Source organism: Petaurus breviceps, unplaced genomic scaffold (assembly GCF_028583685.1).
Source record: "Petaurus breviceps papuanus isolate PSGF00001 unplaced genomic scaffold, PetGlider_PUasm1.0 229, whole genome shotgun sequence".
In the NCBI taxonomy this organism is placed as follows: domain Eukaryota; kingdom Metazoa; phylum Chordata; class Mammalia; order Diprotodontia; family Petauridae; genus Petaurus; species Petaurus breviceps.
In genome coordinates this window covers 20,455,233-20,466,692 of record NW_027185903.1, presented here as the reverse complement: position 1 = coordinate 20,466,692, position 11,460 = coordinate 20,455,233, and positions in this window count along the sequence as shown.

The window sequence follows — 11,460 nt, the reverse complement described above, 5'->3', positions numbered from 1 at the left end:
AGATGTATGAAACAATTTTCCATGCTAACACAACTTAGAAAATTGGTGGGAAAAGTCTATAGTGTCAGGGATAAGAGTGGAGAGATGGCTATACCAAATGCAGGCAGCATCCCAGCAAAACAAGAGCAGGTTTTTGGGAGAGGGGAGAGTGAGGCAACTGAATCAGCAGCAGTGAGCTCAAGAGGGTAAGGGGGTTCTGACAACTGGCAGGAGGAGATTACAAGGGACCCTGTGCTGGCACTGGTCATAGGACTCTGTTGTATTGCTTATACTTGAATCTAGGTGGCAGTCCCAGGGGCAAGGAGGAGCACCAGAGCATGTGGCTGCAGGAGAGTGGGGCCTGGTCACAGTTCCAGGGCAGAAAAGAGTGCTTGTGGTTTCTCACAGACCAGGAGAGGAGTAAACCTACCTCTCCTTAGATAAAATCTAAGTTTGAAAGAACTAAAGACTTTCAGACCCTCAGATCTAGCTCTGAAAACAGCTGCACCAAAAAAAAAAAAGTTTGGGACAGTGCCCCCTTGACCCTGGGAGCAGAGCCAACTTTATATTAAAGTTAAAAGCCAAAAATTGGACTGGAAAAATGAGCAAACAAAAAAAGATCCTTATCATAGGAAGTTAAAATAGTGACAGAGAACATCAAAACAAACTCTGAAGATAAAGTAAAAACTATTACATCCAAAGCCTCAAAGAAAAATGTGAATTGTTCTCAAAAAAAGTTCTTCAAAATATTTTAAAAATCAAATAAGGGGCAGTTAGGTGGCACAATGAATAGAGCACCAGCCCTGGAGTCAGGAGGACCTGAATTCAAATTCGGCCTCAGACACAACACAAAAAAACTAGCCATGTGTCCTTGGGCAAGTCACTTAACCCCAATTGCCCTCAAAAAAAAAAATCAAATAGATAGTGGTAAAAATTAGGAAAAGAAATGAGAATGATGTAAGAAAATCATGAAAAAGTATCATGGTAAAGGAGAAACAAAAAAAGATACTGAAGGAAAGAATACTTTAAAAAAGAATAGGTCAAATGGTAAAAGAGGCACAAAAATCTACTGAAGAGAAGAATGCCTTAAAAAGCAGAATTGGCTAACTGGAGGAAAAGATGTACAAAAATTCAATGAAGAAGAAAACTCCTTCAATAGGATTGGCCAAATGGGAAAGGAGGTACAAAAACTCGATGTATGCAACTGGGAAACAAGATATATAAGCAATGGGGCATAGAAATCTATCTTACCCACAGGAAAATAAAAGGGCAAGAGGATAAGAGAAGGGGGGGGGGATTATAGATTATAGAAGGGAGGACAGATTGGAAAAATGAGTAATTGGAATGCATGCCATCTTGGAGTGGGGGAGGGGAGAGATGAGAAAATTTGGAACTCAATCTTGTGGAAGTGAATGTTGAAAACTAAGAATAAATTAATTAAAAAAAGGAAATAGAACAAAATTTAAAAATTAAAAGCATTTTTAAAAATGAAGAAAATTCTTTAAAAATTAGAATTGGTCAAGTGGAAGCTAATGACTCCATGAAATATCATGAAGTAATAAAACAAAATCAAAAGAATGAAAAAATAGAAGAAAATGTGAAATAGAAAAGCAACTGACCTGGAAAATAGATCCACGAGAAATAATTTAAGAATTATTATACTACCTGAAAGTAAATGTTTAAAAAAAAAGGCCTAGAGATCATCTTTCAAGAAATTGTCAAGGAAAATTGCCTTGATTTCCTAGAACTGGAAGATAAAATAGAAAATGAAAGAATCCACTGATCATCTCCAGGATGAAAACTCCCAAAATGAAAACTCCCAGGAGCAATATAGCCAAATGCCAGAGCTCCCAGAAGCCAGAAAGAATAAAAATGTAGTGGAGTCACAGTCAGAATAACACAAGATTTGAAGGCTCCCACATTAAAGAATCAGAGGACTTGGGATGTGATATTCTGAAGAGCTAAAGAACTAAGAATCCAACTTACCCAGCAAAACCATGTATAATCCTTCAGAGGGAAAAAATGACATTCAGTTAAATAGAGAATTTTCAAATATTCCTGTTGAAAAGATCAGAGCTAAGTAGAAAATTTGACTTCCAAAACATAAGACTTAAGAGAAGCATAAAAAGGTAAACAGGAAAGTGAAATCACAATAGACTTAATAAGGTTAAACTGTTTACATTCCTACATGGGAAGCTGATACTTGTAACTGGTAAGAACTTTCTCATTATTAGGGCAGTTAGAAGAAATATTCATAGAGGCCACAGGTGTGAGTTGGATATGAGGGGATGATATCTAAAAAAAGGGGGGTAAGAAAGAGGAATGCACTGGGATAAGGGTAAGGGAAAAGTAGAATGGGGTAAATTATTTCACATTAAAAAGGGATGAAAGAGTTTTTACAGTGGAGATGAAGATGGGAGTGAGTAGGAAATGGAATGATTGAACCTTATTCTCATCAGAATTGGCTCAAAGAAGGAATAATATACACAGTGAGTTGGGTAAAGAAACCTATCTTACCCTATAGGAAAGTAGGGAGGAAGGAGATAGAAGGTGTGTGTGGGCAGAATGGAGGCACTGATAGAAGGAAAGGTGGATTGGAGAAGGAAGTAGAAGAAAACCACTTGAGGATGTTTAGGGTGAAAGATTAGAATAAATGAGTGAAGGGACAAGGTAAGCCCCTCTGTGAGGAATAAGATCATACAAACCAAGGCCCCAACTCAATATGACCTTTGTATAACCCTAAGCTGTTTGGGAATAGAGGATCCTGAGAATGTGAGGGCTGCTCCTCTCCTGGGACCCTGGCCACATCCTTGAGAATAGATATGATAACTGCCCAATTCCTGAAACTAGGCATTCCAAGGAAACATCTTTCTAGGGGGGGGGGGGGGAAGTTGGAGGGATTAGCCTCTGTCCCAGGCCTCACACAAGATATGATGCTTGCTAAAAACACCTGGAAGTATGCCTTCTTTGTTCTCAGCACTACTTAAACAGTAAGATTCAGACCCCAAATTGGAATCTCACCCATGGAGGGCATCCTCCTGAGTGGGACCGACTGTACCCAGGATTCCCCAGCTTATGTGGTTAGGTGTTGGTGCTTCCCCGAATCGGTGATGATTGCAAGTATGTGTGTATATATATATATCATAATTGCTCTTATCTTACTATTCCTAAGCCTTTTACTTTGTTATCTCCAGTTTCCTTCCCATTTGCCTATATTCTAAATAAACTATACTGGATCTTTTTAAGTGTTGAATGTTCCATTCATGCAAATCCTGAACCTCCTTAATAGGACAATGAGGAAAACAGGATGAAGGAAAATACATTTAGTAATCATAACTGAAAAAATTTTTACAGCAAGTTTCTCTCTTAAAGGCCTCATTTCTCAAAAATATAGAGAATTAAGTCAAATTTGCAAAAATTACCAATTCAGTTGATAAATGGTGAAAGGCTATGAATAGGCAGTTTTCAGAAGAAGAAATCAAAGCTATCTATAGCCATGTGAAAAAATGTTCCAAAACATTATTGATTAGAGAAATGAAAATTAATCAATTCTGAGGTACTGCCTCATGCCTATTGATTGGCTAATATGACAGAAAAGGAAAATGACAAATATTAGAGGGTATGTGGGAAAATTGAGACATTAATGCATTGTTGGTGGAGTTGTGAACTGATCTAACCATTCTGGAGAGCAAATTGGAATTATGCCAAAAGGGCTATACAGTTATGTGTACCTTTTGACCCAACAATACTGCTACTAGATCCATATCCCAAAGAGATGAAAAGAAATAGGGGAAAGGACCTATATGTATAAAAGAATTGGAAATTAAGGGAATGCCCATCAGTTGGGGAATGGCTGAACAAGTTGTGATATATTGTAATGGAATCCTATTGTGTTATAAGAAATTATAAGCATAATGGTCTCAGAAAAACTTGAAAAGACTTACATAAACTGATGCTAAGTGAAATGAGAAAAGAGAAAATTGTACATAGTAATAGCAATATTGTACAATGATCAACTGTAAATGACCTACCTATTCTCAGTAATACAATGGTCAAGACAATTCTGAAGGACTTATGATAAAAATACTATTTATCCCCAAAGAAAGAACTGATGGAGTCTGAATGCAGATTGCAGCATACTATTTTTTTAAATGTTCCTTCCTTTTCTTGGGTTTTTATTTTTGGTCAGTTTTATTTCACAAGACTAATAAAAAATGTTTTACATGACTACACATGATAATCTATATCAAACTACTTGCCTTCTCAATGAAGGGAAAGGGAAGAAAGGGAGAGAATTTGGAACTTGATTTCTTTTTTAAAACCCATGTTAATATAGAGTGGAGGTGGAGCAGAGTCAAGATGTTGGAGTAGAAACAGGACCTCCTCCCAGCTCCAGCTTGCACCACCTCCAATCCATGTAAAAGGGGACTCTGAACAAATTTTAGAGCTATAGAACCCACAAAATGACACAGAGAAGTTAACTTCCCACTGAGGACAGCCCAGCAGGCTGGCAGGAATTGGCCAGTGCAGCGCTCTGGGAGCCAAGCCCAGCACCACACCAAGGTTTTAGCACCAGGGTAGGCCTGACCAGCCACTGGCTGGAGGGACTCCAGATCACCAGCAGCTGTGGCGATCCAGAATTATCAACACATAGATGCTAAGGACAAAGTGAGAGGTCAATGCAGTGTGGACTTTGGGACCCAGTAGTTGGGAGCACATCAGCCTCTTCCTCTGGGGCGAGAAGCTGCTAAGGGCTGCAGTGCAGCCACCCCCACGCCTCCACGTGGCAGCTTCAGCTCCTGGCCTGCGGAGTGTAGGGGGACCAAGCGACCAGTCTGAGGGGTAATCGCTCTTGCTTTAACCTGCTTGAATCTGGATTGCAGTCTAGGGTGGAGGTCCTGGGGTGTGTGTGTGTCCAGCTTGCCAGGGCATGTGAAGACCTCAGAGAGGGCGCCCATCTAATACCTCCAGCAGCTGAGAAAACCCCAGCATTTGGGATGAAAGCTCCCCTGTCTGGTGGCAGAGTCCTACTGTGGCAAAAAGCCCAAAAGTCAAGTAATTGAGTGGCAAAATGAGCAGGCAAAGGAAACAAAGCAGACAGAAGATTCCAACGTTACACTCCTATTTTGGGGACAAAAAGGATCAAAACATGGAACAGGAGGAAGACAGTGAAGTCAAAACTCCTGCACCAAAAGCTTCAAAGGAAAATACGAGCTGGTTACAAGCCAAAGAGGACCCTAAGAAGCAGATAAGAGAAGTGAAGGAAAAATTGGGAAGAGAAATGAGACTGATGCAAGAAAATTACAAAATGAGAGTCAACAGCCTGACTGAGGAAAATAATACCTTAAAAAATAGACTAACTCAAATGGCAAAAGAGGGTCAAAAAGGCAATGAGGAGAAGAATGCCTTAAAAAGCCAAATTTGCCAGATGGAAAAAGAATCTCAAAAGCTCACTGAGGAGAATCATTCCTTCAGAATTAGATTGGAGCAAATGGAAGCTAATGACTATGAGAAATCAAGATGCTGTTAAACAGATCCAAACAAATGAAAGAATAGAAGGCAATGTGAAATATCTCATTGGAAAAACCACTGACCTGGAAAATAGATCCAGGAGAGATAATTTTAAAATTATTGGACTACCTGAAAGCCATGATCGAAGAAAGAACCTAGAAATCATCCTTCAAGAAATTCTCAAGGAAAACTGTCCTGATGTTTTAGAACCAGATGGCAAAACAGAGGTTGAAAGAATCCACCAATCACCTCCTGAAAAAGATCCCAAAAAGAAAACTCCTAGGAATATTATAGCCAGGTTCTGAAATTCCCAGATCAAGGAGAGAATATTACATTCAGCCAGGAAGAAACAATTTGAATATTGTAGAAACACAATCAGGATAACTCAGGATCTGGCAGCTTCTACACTGAGGGATCGAAGGGCTTGGAATATGATATTCCGGAGGTCAAAGGAGTTGGGATTAAAACCAAGAATCACCTGCCCAGCAAAACTGAGTATCATGTTTCAGGGGAAAATATGGTCATTCAGTGGAATAGAGGACTTTCAAGCATTCTTGATGAAAAAAACAGAGTTGAATAGAAAATTTGACATTCAGATACAAGAAGCAAGAGAAGCATGAGAAGGTAAACAGGGAAAAGAAATCATAAGGAACTTACCAAAGTTGAACTATTAACATTCCTATATGGAAAAATGATAATTGTAACTGATGAAACTTTTCTCAGTATGAAAATAGTTGAAGGGAATAGAAATATATATATATATATATATACACACACACACACACACACATATATATATATATGCACACATACACACACATATATGTCTATATCAGAGGGTATACAGGCATATGAATACATATGTGAATGTGTGTATATGTGTATACAGGCATACATAGATAGAGGGCACAGAACCAGTTGAATAGGAAGGGATGATACTTAAAAGGTGAAATTAAGAGGTGAGAGAGGAACATAACTAGAGGAGATAGGGAGAGATAGACAGTTTACCGCATGGGTAAACTATCTCATATAGAAGAGGCAAGGGAAAATAGTTACAATGGAGGGGAAGAATAGGAAGGCAAAAGGGAATGGGTCAACCTTATTCTCATTGTATTTGGCTTGGGGAGGGAATGAAATACACGCTAAATAGGGTATCTTACCCTACAGGACAGTAGGGGGGAAGGGAATGGCGGGGGGATGGTGGAAGGAAGGGCAGGCTGGGGCGGAGGGAAGTTGGAAGCACCTACTTTTGAAAAGGGATGGGATCAATGTAGAGAATAGAACAAGTGGGAGGTGGGATAGGAGGAAGGGAAATATAGTCAGTCTTTTACATTATATCCACTATGTTAATGTTTTGCATTAGCTACACATGTACAACCTATACTGAACTGCTTATCTTCCCAGTAAGGGTAGGTGACAAGGGAGGAAGGGAATGAATCTGGAATTCAAAGTTTTAAAATAAAATGTTTAAAATATGTATATAATATATATATACTATTATTAATACTATTTTACATGTAATTGGGAAATAAGATATACAGTCACTGGGACATAGAGATCCACCATGCCCTACTGGAAAAGTCGAAGGGGTATGGGAGAAGATATGGGAGAGATCAGATTGGAGGAGGTGATGTCCTGTGGGACTGCTATTTTGAGGCGGTGGGTAGGGGAAAAATGGGGAGAAAATTTGTAACTCAAAATCTGGTGGAAATGAATGATGTAAATCACAAGTTAATAAAGCATTTGAAAAATGAAAAACCCATGTTAAAAATTGTTTTTACATGTAATTAAGGAAAAATGAAATATTAAATAAGTAACTTTTAAAAGATAAAATCAAACATCAATTTAAATTAAAATGTCCATAAAATAATAGGGAAAAATTCTTAAGTTTTTGAAAGTAGTTTGTCTTAGTCTTACCTTTGGCAATTTTTTAATGTGAATTAGTTAATCTTGTAGTAGGAATTTAACAGAAGCAAATGAGATTAAGAAGAGGTAGCAAGAATACACAAAAGAATTATACAGGAAAGATCTGAACATTGCTGATAACTATGGTCCGATTACTGACCTAGAGCGGGACATCCTAGAATTTGAAGTCAAGTGAGCCCTAGAAAGCATTGCTAACAATAAGGCTCTTGGAGGTAATGGAATTCTAGCTGAGCTATTTAAAACCCTAAAATATGATATTTTTAAAGTGTACTCAAACATATAAAAAAATGTTCTAAATCACTATTGATTAGAGAAATGCAAATTAAAACAACTCTGAGGTACCACATCACACCTATCAGATTGGCTAACATGACAAAAACAGGAAAATGCTAAATGTTGGAGAAGATGGGGGGAAATTGGAACACTAATGCATTGTTGGTGCAATTGTGAACTGATTCAACCATTCTGGAGTAATTTGGATTTATACCTAAAGGGCTATGAAACTGCACGTATCCTTTGACTCAGCAATACCACTTCTAGATTTGTATCCAATAGAGATCATAAAAATGGGAAAAGGACCCACAGGTACAAAAATATTTATAGTAGCTTTTTTTGTGGTGGTCAAAAATTGAAAATTGAGGGAATGTCCATCAACTGGGAAATGGCTGAACAAATTGTGGTATAAGAATATAATGGAATACTATTGTTTCATAAGAAATTATGAGCAGGTGGACTTCAGAAAAACCTGGAAAGACTTAGATGAATTGATTCTGAGTGAATTGAGCAGAACCAGGAGAGCATTGTACACAGTAACAGCAACATTGTGCAATGACCAACTTTGATAGACTTAACTTTTCTCAGCAATACAAGGATCTAAGACAATTCTACAGGACTCATAATAGAAAATGCTATCCAAATCCAGAGAAAGAACTATGGAGTCTGAATGAAGATTGAAACATACTATTTCTTTGTTGTTGTTTTTTTCTTCTTTTTGATGGTTTTTTCCCTTTGGTTCTAATTCTTTACAACATGACTAATGTGGAAATATGTTTAATATGATTGTACATGTGTAGCCTATATCAGATTGCATGCCGTCTTGTGGAGGAGGGAGTAGAGGAAAGGGGAGAAAATTTAGAACTCAAAGTCTTATGGAAGTGAATGTTGACAACTAAAAACAAATAAATAATATTAGAAAAAAATAAAGAACGCTCAATATGCCAGCAAATTTGGAAAAAGTCAGTAGTCACTGGATTGGAAAAAGATTGGCTTACATCTCAATCCTAAAGGGCAATGTTAAGGAATGTTCAAATCACTGAACAACTGCACTCATTTAACAGATCAGCAATATTATGCTTAAGATTCTGCAAGCTAGGCTTCAGCAGAATTATCAGAAGAGCAGGCTGGTATTCAAAGAGGCAATAGAAATCAAATTGCCAACATTCACCGGATTATGGAGAAAGCAAAGGAGTTTGAGAAAAACAAACTTCTGCTTCATTGACTGCACTAAAGCCTTTGCCTGTGTGGATCCCAACAAAAAGTGCTAAGTCCTCAAAGAGATAGGAATACCATATCATCTTAATTGTTTCCTGAAGAACCTGTATGTGGGCCAAGAAACAACAGTTAGAATTGAACATGGAATAAGTGATTGGTTTAACATTAGAAAAAGAGTACGACAGGGACAGCCAGGTGGCTCAGCGAGTAAGAGCACCGGCTCCAGTGTCGGGATGACCTGGAGATCGAATCCCAGGCTCAGACACTCAGCACCACACCCAGAAATAACTGGCCGTGTAACTTGAGCAAGTTACTTAACCCTAATTGCTTAAAAAAAAAAAAGAGTACAACAAGGCTGTATATTGTCACCTTACTTATTTAACTTATATGCAGAATATATCATGTGAAATGTCAGGTTGGGTTAATCAAAAACTGGAATTAAGGTTGCTGAGAAAAATATCAACAGTCTTAGATATGTAAATGATATCACTCTGATGACAGAAAGTGAAGAGTAATTAAGGAGCCCCTTGATGAGGGTGAAAGAGGAAAGTGTAAAAGGTGTTTTGAAGCTTAACATAAAAAAAAAAAACTAAGATCATGTCAACTGGTCCCATCACTTCCTGGCAAATAGAGGGAGAAGAAGTGGAATTTGTGTCAAATTTTATTTTCTCGGTCTCAAAGATTACTGTAGATGGTGACTGTAGCCATGAAATTAAAAGATACTCCTTGGAAGGAAAGCTATGAAAAATCTAGACAGCATACTAAGAAGCAGTCATCACCTTGTTGACAAAGATACATATAGTCAAAGCTATGGTTTTTCCAGTAGCAATATATGGCTGTGAGATTTGGAATATAAGGAAAGTTGAACCCTGCAGAATGAATGCTTTTGAATTGTGATGCTGGAGAAGACTTTTGAGAGTCCCTTGGACAGCAAAGACAGCAAATGAGTCAATACTTAAAGAAATTAATGCAGAATATTCACTATAAGATCAAATACTGAAGCTGAAAATTAAATGCTTTGACCACACGATGAGAAGACAGGATTCATTGGAAAAGAGCCTGATTTTGGAAAAGATTGAAGATAAAAAGAAAAGGAGACAGCAGAGTATGAGATGGATAGATAGTTTCATGGAAACAACGAACATGAGCTTGGACAGACTTCAGGAAATAGTGGAGGATAGAAGGGCCTGGTATGCTGTGGTCCATGGGTCAGAAAGAGTCAGACTTGACTGAACAAACGAACAACAAAAGGATATTCAGCAAGGATATTCAGATAGTCTTTCACAGATGTTCTAGTTAAGTAGACATGACTTCCTTTCTCCACCCACATCACTAAATAGGGAAATGTGTCTGATCAGCAACATGGGTTGGGTCCAATGGATGTGGTGACTCATGGCAGTAGAGCATACATCAAATCTAAGGGGCACTAACTCCTTGTGGCCTGACCTTTTTTATGCTCTAGATAACCAGGAAGCCATGTCAACAGCTTGAGTCCTAGGTCCAGGACTAAATAAGTCTTGGGGTTACTTTACTTGCTTTTAGAGAAAAGCTAGTCCACATGGCAGGAACCCTAGTAAATACTGCTTCTCCACACCCCATCCCTAGGTAAGAAGGTCTTAAATGGCCTTAAGACTATTACTGAACAACCTTAAACTCTTGGATGTCAGAAACCTTAGAGGAGCTTAATACAGGTGAAGGTTTTTTTTTCAAAGATAAATTATAGGATGATGATAACCTGAAGGAATATAGTAAGTAAATATGGAACAGGACAAAGACCATAAATATCAAGCTTTACTATCACCACCCTCTTCAGATAAATGGAAGACCAAATCTTTCACATTGTGTGTGATGGAGGTCCGATATACTCTTTTTTTTTTTTTAAAGCAATCGGGGTTAAGTAACCTGCTCAAGGTTACACGGCCAGTCATTTCTGGGTGTGGTGCTGAGTATCCGAGGCCAGGATTTGATCCAGGTCATCCCGACACTGGAGCCGGTGCTCTTACTCGCTGAGCCACCTGGCCGCCCCAGTAACTTGCTCAAGGTTACACGACCAGGTGTTTCTGGGTGGGTGCTGAGTGTCTGAGCCTGGGATTCGATCTCCAGGTCTTCTCAACACTGGAGCCGGTGCTCTTACTCGCTGTGCTACCTGGCCTCCCCTCCCATATACTCTTGAAGTATAGCAGTGATAGCGATCAGGAGCCGTGCCAGGGCCACAGTGCAGATTGCCAAACAATTATCTATCATCTTTACTAAAGTTGCAAAGAGGCCATCACTCTCTTCTATGCAGTCTCTGCTGATGCCAGCATTGATACAAGACTTGCCTTGGACCAACACCTGCTGAGTGTTCCAAGGCCCACCAACCATGCTGTTCCTTGTAAGACCTATGAGGTGTCATTAAATCTTTACCCCTTATAAAATTCTCTGCTAAGGGTCTCCCCTCCTTGGAGACTGGGCAAGGATTCTCCTTCACCTTCATCTATTTAGGATTGTCCCAGTCAGTAGAGTTACCTTTCCAGGTAAAGACATTACGATAGATACTCAGAACTTCCAGAT